Raw genomic sequence first — 7,854 nt, forward strand, 5'->3', positions numbered from 1 at the left:
ATATTTTGTGAACATTTTAAAGTTTGTTTGGCGTCTGTAAGTATGAAGGAGCTGAAACTTTTGTTAGTGGAACAAGATTTTAAGGATTTGAAGCATGCTCTCATTGACTTCAATATTAAAAAAAAGTGTCCAAAAGATTAAAATTTTAAAAAGTATAAATAGTAGAAAAAAAGCTGAAGAAGTCCCATCGTTGGCTGAAAGAGCTGAACATTTTAAAAGTTGAATGGTCATAATAGCTTAAAGTATGCAGAAGTTACGCAGAGCCAAAAAACTTACGGAATAAAATTAATATTAAAATTAAGAATAATAAAAAACGAATAACAATACTGGGAAAGCTATTGAGCATTCCTACTAATAAATGGCTTCAGCCAAACACTAACCATGAGTGAAAGAAATGTTTTTGTGTTATCATTCATATTCTATGAAAAATGACCAAGAAATCATAAATTCTGCCAGGGTGTTTAAACTTATAAATACAACTGTATTATAAATAAATGTTTGATAAATAAAATGGCTATTCCATTTACCCTATAACACAGCATTGTAAGCCCACATCAGATATGAATAGAATCCAGTGCCGTTTTTTTGCCATTTGTTTTATTTTAATTGAATAATTGTTTTACTGACACTGTTTTTCCTCATATAAGGTGTGTGGTATAAATGTTCTGTCATTCACTTTGTGAAAATGCTGTGAACAAGGCTGTATGCTGAAACGCGTCAGCTGTTTTTAATCTTGACCTTTGTGTAGCTAATAACATTTTTCATGGGATTCTGGAGTTGTCAGTTACATCTTTCTTGGAGATGCAGGCAGGAAGGTGCACTTATCTGAGAAAATCCCTAATCCTCTACCGAAGACTCCTGGGATGTATGACATCATTTGCCTAGGCCTGGAAGCCAGGAAGTAACTGAAGGAATGTAGAAATAAAAGTTTAAAACAAGTAAATATGATATATTTTTTAGGTTCTATTTACTAATGCTAAGGATTAAAAATAATTATTGTTGAATGAGAGAGTGAAGTTGTGCTTTCATCCCACTCACCATGCTCGCAGTTACGGCACAACAGAGAAAAGATGTACATTGGTCAATTTCCAATATGATCACAGAAAACATAAACTGTTGGTTTGGTCGTTCAACAGTTTCAAAGATTAATGTTAACATTTCCCTGTGCAAATTGCACATGATTTAATACACAACTGCGTAAAAACTGGCCCCTGTGTATTTCAGAAATTCAGCTGTATGTACAATGTATGCTTTTAAGTCAGCAAGAGAGTTAATATAAAACTGATTTTTGTTTTTCTAAAAGATTGTATTTTCTTTATAATCTCCCATTGAAAAAGACAGTAATAGACGATGGGCTTGTGTGTGAATTGGTATTATGAAGTGTTTCCTATTTTATTCTCAATATGGATGAAAGGTCCTATAGCGTCTTGAAGGTGAAACCTACAGAAACCTCAAGAGTTGATTCTGCTCGGAGCAGGGGTTCTTCATACTCCATGAGTTGAACACAATCCACTTGTTCAGTGAGGTTCCTATGATTAATGTAACTAACCTGATTGAAATAATATAGATTTGCGAGATTGGCTAAGACACATGTGGGCATCAGCACAAATTACTGAGATAGCTGTGAGTGACTAGTCCCTTTCAAGGACATGCTTTTCAAGCCTGCCAAGTAGATTGCATCTGCTGTAGTCATTAAGAGGAGCATACAATCAGTACTGCAGTGCCCTACACCTTTATTTTGGAAAGAAAATATTTCAGCAGAATAAAAAAAAGAAATAAAAAAAAAGAATATATTTTATAATTTTAGTAGGACTGTTACTGATCAAAATGTTTCTGTTCGATTAATCGTTTTTTTTTTTTTATCGATTAATCGACTAATTTCGATTAATTATAACGCACATACAGATCCAACTACTTTTAGCTGATCTCCTTGCAGGCTGATTCCCAGTGCAGCTACCAACAACTGCAAAAATGGATAGCAGGATACAAAAAAACACACAAAGGCAGCGCTCGATGGGAATAGCATTAAAACTTTTATAGTCTTCAAGTAGGTAACCAAATAAATATTGCACTGCAGATAAAATCGATGTAGCTACATAAACTGTAAAAATGGTGTGAGTAATACCAAACGGTACCAAAATAAGTCATAAAAACATGTAGCTAAGTATGATACTGGTATAAAAATGTGTACAACGATACCACTGCTGAATCCAGATGAGGAGAGGTTAACATCAGTCCGTCGGCATGTAGATGTCCCATGAAGGGAACTATCACAACTCCCAGTGGATGGCTGTAGAATCCCAGGGTGATAGAGGGAAGTGATAGAGGGAAGTGTAACAGCCCTTGCGTGTGGCAGATAGTAAGGTCCCGCCGGCATGCAGATATGAAGGCACAGCAAAGGAGCCCTTCAGATGGACACGGCAAGCCCCGCCGGTGTCTGACGTCACCGGATCTCCAACGGAACTCCCTGAAGGCCCAGAAGCCGGCGGAGAGGTGAGTACCAATCAAAAGAATTGTAATCGATCAAAAAGATTTTGATCGATCAAAAAAATTTAAGATTAATCGGTTAATTAAAAGTTAATTTGCACAGCCCTAAATTTTAGTTATCCTTTGCAAAAATAAATAAATATAGCGCTTTAAAAAGTGTGTGTATATATATATATATATATATATATATATATATATATATATATATATATACATATATATAGTTGTGTTCATACGTTTACATACCATAGCAGGATTTATGATTTCTTGGGCATTTTTCAGAGCATATGAATGATAACACAAAAACTTTTCTTTTACTCATGGTTAGTGTTTGGCTCAAGACATTTATTATCAATCAACTGTGTTTACTCTTTTTAAATCATAATGAGAACAGAAACTAGCCAAATTACCCTGATCTACATACCCCAGTTCTTGACCTCCCTGGCGGTATGATTATGTCAGATTTTAGGTGCTGAAAGCGGTACAATTATTTTGCATGTAAATTTGGCGTTTTATATTGTAGGCCTGCAATTCTTAGGAATAACTCACTTGAATCTGTCCAAACAAGAGTCTAGTAGACATCCCGGGTATGATAAAGTTTGAAACACAAAATCATAAATTATAATATAATAAATAACTATAAATAATTATAACAAATAATAATATAATTATAATAAACATTATTCAATAATGTAATCAAATCAAAAACACTGAAATTTGCTCAGTTGCAGAATTGTTACTTTTAGTGTTTGATGATAAATTTCCCCACAAATCGCTATCGCTCAATTCTGCAAGTGATTGTAATTTATTATCGCTGTTTTCTAGCTGGTCTAAAACCACTTTTGACATAAAGGGACACTTTTTGGTTGCTATGGACAATCTACAGTTTCCAGGCAGAATAAACAGTATTTATAATATAAAAGTGCATGCAGGGCACTGGACAGACCACTAGGGACAAAGGGGATGTGTCATTATTTTATACAGTACTGTAATCTGTAGGGAGATTTGGTTCATTTCTGCATATCATCTGAGGCTGGTCACTTCACTGGGTGTATGGAGAGTTTACATCCACTTTAAGGCCTCATGCACAGAATACATTGTTGTTCTGGCCAATGAAATTCATTTTTGCCCAAGAACTTGACATGCCATTCTACCAAAAACTCTGCTGCCAGGAGTAAAGGAGTCTAGATAAGTTAGCATGAGGTCTTAAACATTTCCACTCCATTCCTGTTCTAGTTACAATTTAAAATGTTGGATTGTCTCTTAACATACAGTAATGTAGAACTATAAAGGCTAATTTTATTTTTTAAATAACAAGCATGTTATACTTACCTGCCCTAAGCAGTGGTTTAGCACAGAGAAGCCCCAATCCGCCTCATCTCAGGAACCTGCCGACACTCCTGGCCCATCCCTTCTGCTGAGTGCCTCCATAGTAATCAGCTTGCTATGGGGGCAACTGAACAGGCTCACTCCTGAGCTTCTGTCATAGCTTATGACTATGACTAAGCAGTAAGTAATAGTGTGAAACGCATCAGTGGGGTCTTGTTTGCTGTGGCATGTATTTTGTGATCCTGTTTTATTAATAAAAAAGCAACATTTTTGGAGTGCGGCTGTCCAGACATTCCTCTTTAGCTTTGGTTGAATACCTGTTCCCCCAGCCACAAATAGTGGTTCCTTCTGCCAGCTTTTGTACCCTGTAGCCGGCAAGAGGAAGCGCTGCATGCCTCAGGAGGAGCGGGTATCTACACACCCAGAACTGTGGAATACCTGCAGAGGCCAGCAAGGTGGCGTTTCCTTCTGAAAAGGCAAGTATAGAAAGACCAAATTTTTTTTTTTACAGGTCTTGTGTTTTTTATAAGTTACCCTGTGGTGGCAGGGTCACTTTAAACATCTACATACCAGATTGGTTGTCTTTGGTGGAAATTTCACGTCAGTTTCTCTCCTGGTCACCATATAGGAAATGGTGCCTAACACTATGTGCAATAAAGCCTGAATTTAGCCAAATGGTGATTGCACATTGCAACATCAGGCTGTACCAGGGGTTATAAACTACATACACCCCAAAATTGAAACGTTTGTTATGTATGATTGCTGTTAGGGTCAGAGTTTAAAACATTTTGTTCTCGAGGACTCCTGTGGTAAAATACTTCCACCAGATTTTGCAGCTCTAATTGCTTAACACTGAAACACTAAATGATGTCAATCTGTCCCTATGGATTCTTCATAATGAATAATAAATAATTGAATGTGTAATCCAGCTTTGACAAGGTGGCATCTAAAATATGGCCTTGTGGAAAGGGGCAGAGCTGGAAACCTCTAGGGAAAAATCTAAAGTAGAAGATCGATATTGGATGATCATTTGTCCTGCTGGTACTTAGTCTTATGCCGTGTACACACGATCAGAATTTCCGACAACAAATGTTCGATGTGAGCTTTTGGTCGGATATTCTGACTGTGTGTATGCTTCATCGGACATTTGCTGTCGGAATTTACAACGACAAATGTTTGAGAGCCGGTTCCCAATTTTTCCAACAAAAGTTCTTGTCGGAAATTTTGATCGTCTGTATGCAATTTCGACACAAAAAAATCCTACGCATGCTCGAAATCAATTCAACGCATGCTCGGAATCATTGAACTTGGCTCGTCGTGGTGTTGTACGTTCGGAATTTCCGACAACATTTGAGTGACCGTGTGTATGCAAGACAAGTTTGAGCTAACATTCCCTCGGAAAAAAATCCACGGTTTTGTTGTCGGAAATTCCGATCGTGTGTACGCGGCAAAAGTTGAAATGCTACATTTGGAGAACAACTTTTAGGATATGTCTGTAGAAATGCATCCTTTCACTTGTTTCAATGACAATTACAATGCATAATTGCAGTTGATGATACATTTTAGATAAAGCTCTAATGTGCATATACACAATGCGTAAGTAATATTCAAGGGCTGTACCGAAAGTACTGCAAAATTGGGCATAACTTTTTTTTTATTAATTTACATAGATTGTTCAAATTTTACATGTTGGTAGAGTAACTATTCCTCTAGTAATTCTTCTTCTGATGCTTCTTTTTTATTGCAGGTAAATAATGCATTCCTATCAGAAGCAATGTGCAATCACTGAGTTCTTGACAAAGGAGAGGTGTAGACTATGCAATGAAAAAGAAGAAAGAGTTATTAGAGGAAGTGTTAAGCCTCGTACACATGATCGGACATCAAACAAACTTTCCCTTGGATTTTTGTCCAAATGGAGTTGTCACACCCATAGCATACACACGCTCTGACTTTTTCGGCAACAAACATGAACGTAGTGACGTTTCAACGTACTGACGAGAGTTTAAAAGAGGAAGATCAATTCTCCGGCGTCACCCTTTGGGCTTCTTCTGCTAATCGAGAGTTAGTAGAGGTTTCGTCTGTGTGCATTCGCGATTTTCAGTTTCGTGCAATTTTGTTCGTTTCTGAACGTCCGTTCATCAAGCAGACATGTTGCGCAATGGGGTTGTGCTAACTTGACCCACAAAAAAATATAGAAATAGGTGTGATTCATAAAACCAAAATACACTAATCCAAAGTAAAGACATTTGTTTTTACTCCATCAGTATCACCAGCAAAGCAGCTTTTAGTATTATCACATTATAATGAAGAAGAGAATGTGCGCTGCTTTTCTTGATTTCAGAACTTGCCACATCACGAATGTTCTCTTTCAAATACGAATGCCAGTTTTACCAGACAGAATGCTTCCGGCTGGTCTTTGCTTCTGAGCATGCGCATTTGTACTTTGTACAAAAGTCCGATTGCTTGCTGTACACACGGTCGGACTAGGCACCATCGGACTCTTGTTGACGTAAAGTTTGTCCGTTTGCAGACTTTTTGTCCGATGAAATCCAAAAAAGTTTGTCCGATGGAACGTACACACGGTCAGACTATTTTGAAAACTTGCTCATGTTGAAGTTTGTTGGCAAAAAGTCAGACCGTGTGTACGGGCCTTTTACTCTACCACCTATGAAATTTATCCACTTTAATACCAATAATTTTTACCCCTTTCCTGCCAGGCCAATTTTCAGCTTTTATTTTTTGCTAAATAAACTAAAAAAGACTGAACATTTTGGGGGAAAAAAAGTTTTTCTTAGTTTCTGTTTCCAAATAAATAATCTTTCTTCGTAAATTTAACCCAAATCATTATTTATTATTTAGTCTGTAGGATAGTTATAGAGTCCACAAACTATGATATATACAGTATATATGAAAATTGATCAATCCTGATGTACTGACGCCCTGTCTCACTTCTTGAGGCCCGAAAACTTCAGGACAGTACAAATTTTCCCCCAAATGACCCCTTTTTGGAAAGTATACAATCCATGGTATTTAGTAAAAGGCATGGTAAGTTTTTTAAAGTTGTAATTTTGTTGTCACAATTTTTTTATTGAAGAGCAGTTTACATATTTCAAAAAGTACAGGAGTACAATAGTTCAAAACATTAATAACAGCTGCGAGTAGATCCACAAAAAGTAACTGCGCATTTTTTTTTGGAGACCAGAGCAATAAAGTGTTACCATAGTAACACTGTACTACTCTGGGAAAGTGATCAGGAATTTTTTATTATGATTACTTATACCAGTGAATTTCATTGGTATAAGTAACTATTTTTACTGAATTAAACTGATTCATTTAGTGTCTTTTGTTGTGATTAGAAAGCTAATCACATGGAATAGATGGGATGTGATTGGCCCTGCCTGTACCATGTGATCACTGTGACCAATCACAGCTAGAAACACAATTGTATACAATGCGTGGCATGAAAAGAAGCCATCTATTGTTTACAGTTGTCATGTAATCTGCTGTGATTGGTCATAGCGATCACATAGTACTGGCAGTAGGGTGACCACGTGTTGCAGGTCTGTCCCGGGCACCTTCATTTCAGGACAATACAGTGTCCTGGAATGAAACTGCCACAGCCACCCCCCAAGCCATACTAATGCCCTCAAAAAAGGCTGCCACATCACCGCTTTACTCACTCACAGTACTTGTCCTGGCCGGGAATGCCTGGAAGACAACAGTCCCCGCCCCCTGCTTGTGATTGAATAAATCATAAATCCCACCTCTTGTGTCCAATACCTGTGCTGTGATTCGTTACAGCACACGCTGATTTTTGGGAAGGGGGGTGTCCCTGAATGGTAGTTTGGAAATGTGGTCACCCTAACTGGCAGTGGGCTGGTATAGTGATTAGTCATCAGCTGTGTCTGGTGGACACAGTTGGTGACAGATCACGCCGCTGCGTGGTCCCGCGAGAGGCACGTTCTGGGAAGATGTCATATGATGTCTGTAACGGAATGACCCGGGACAAACAGAGACTTTGTAAGGATGTACCGGATG

This window comes from Rana temporaria, chromosome 6 (assembly GCF_905171775.1).
Source record: "Rana temporaria chromosome 6, aRanTem1.1, whole genome shotgun sequence".
Lineage (NCBI taxonomy): Eukaryota > Metazoa > Chordata > Amphibia > Anura > Ranidae > Rana > Rana temporaria.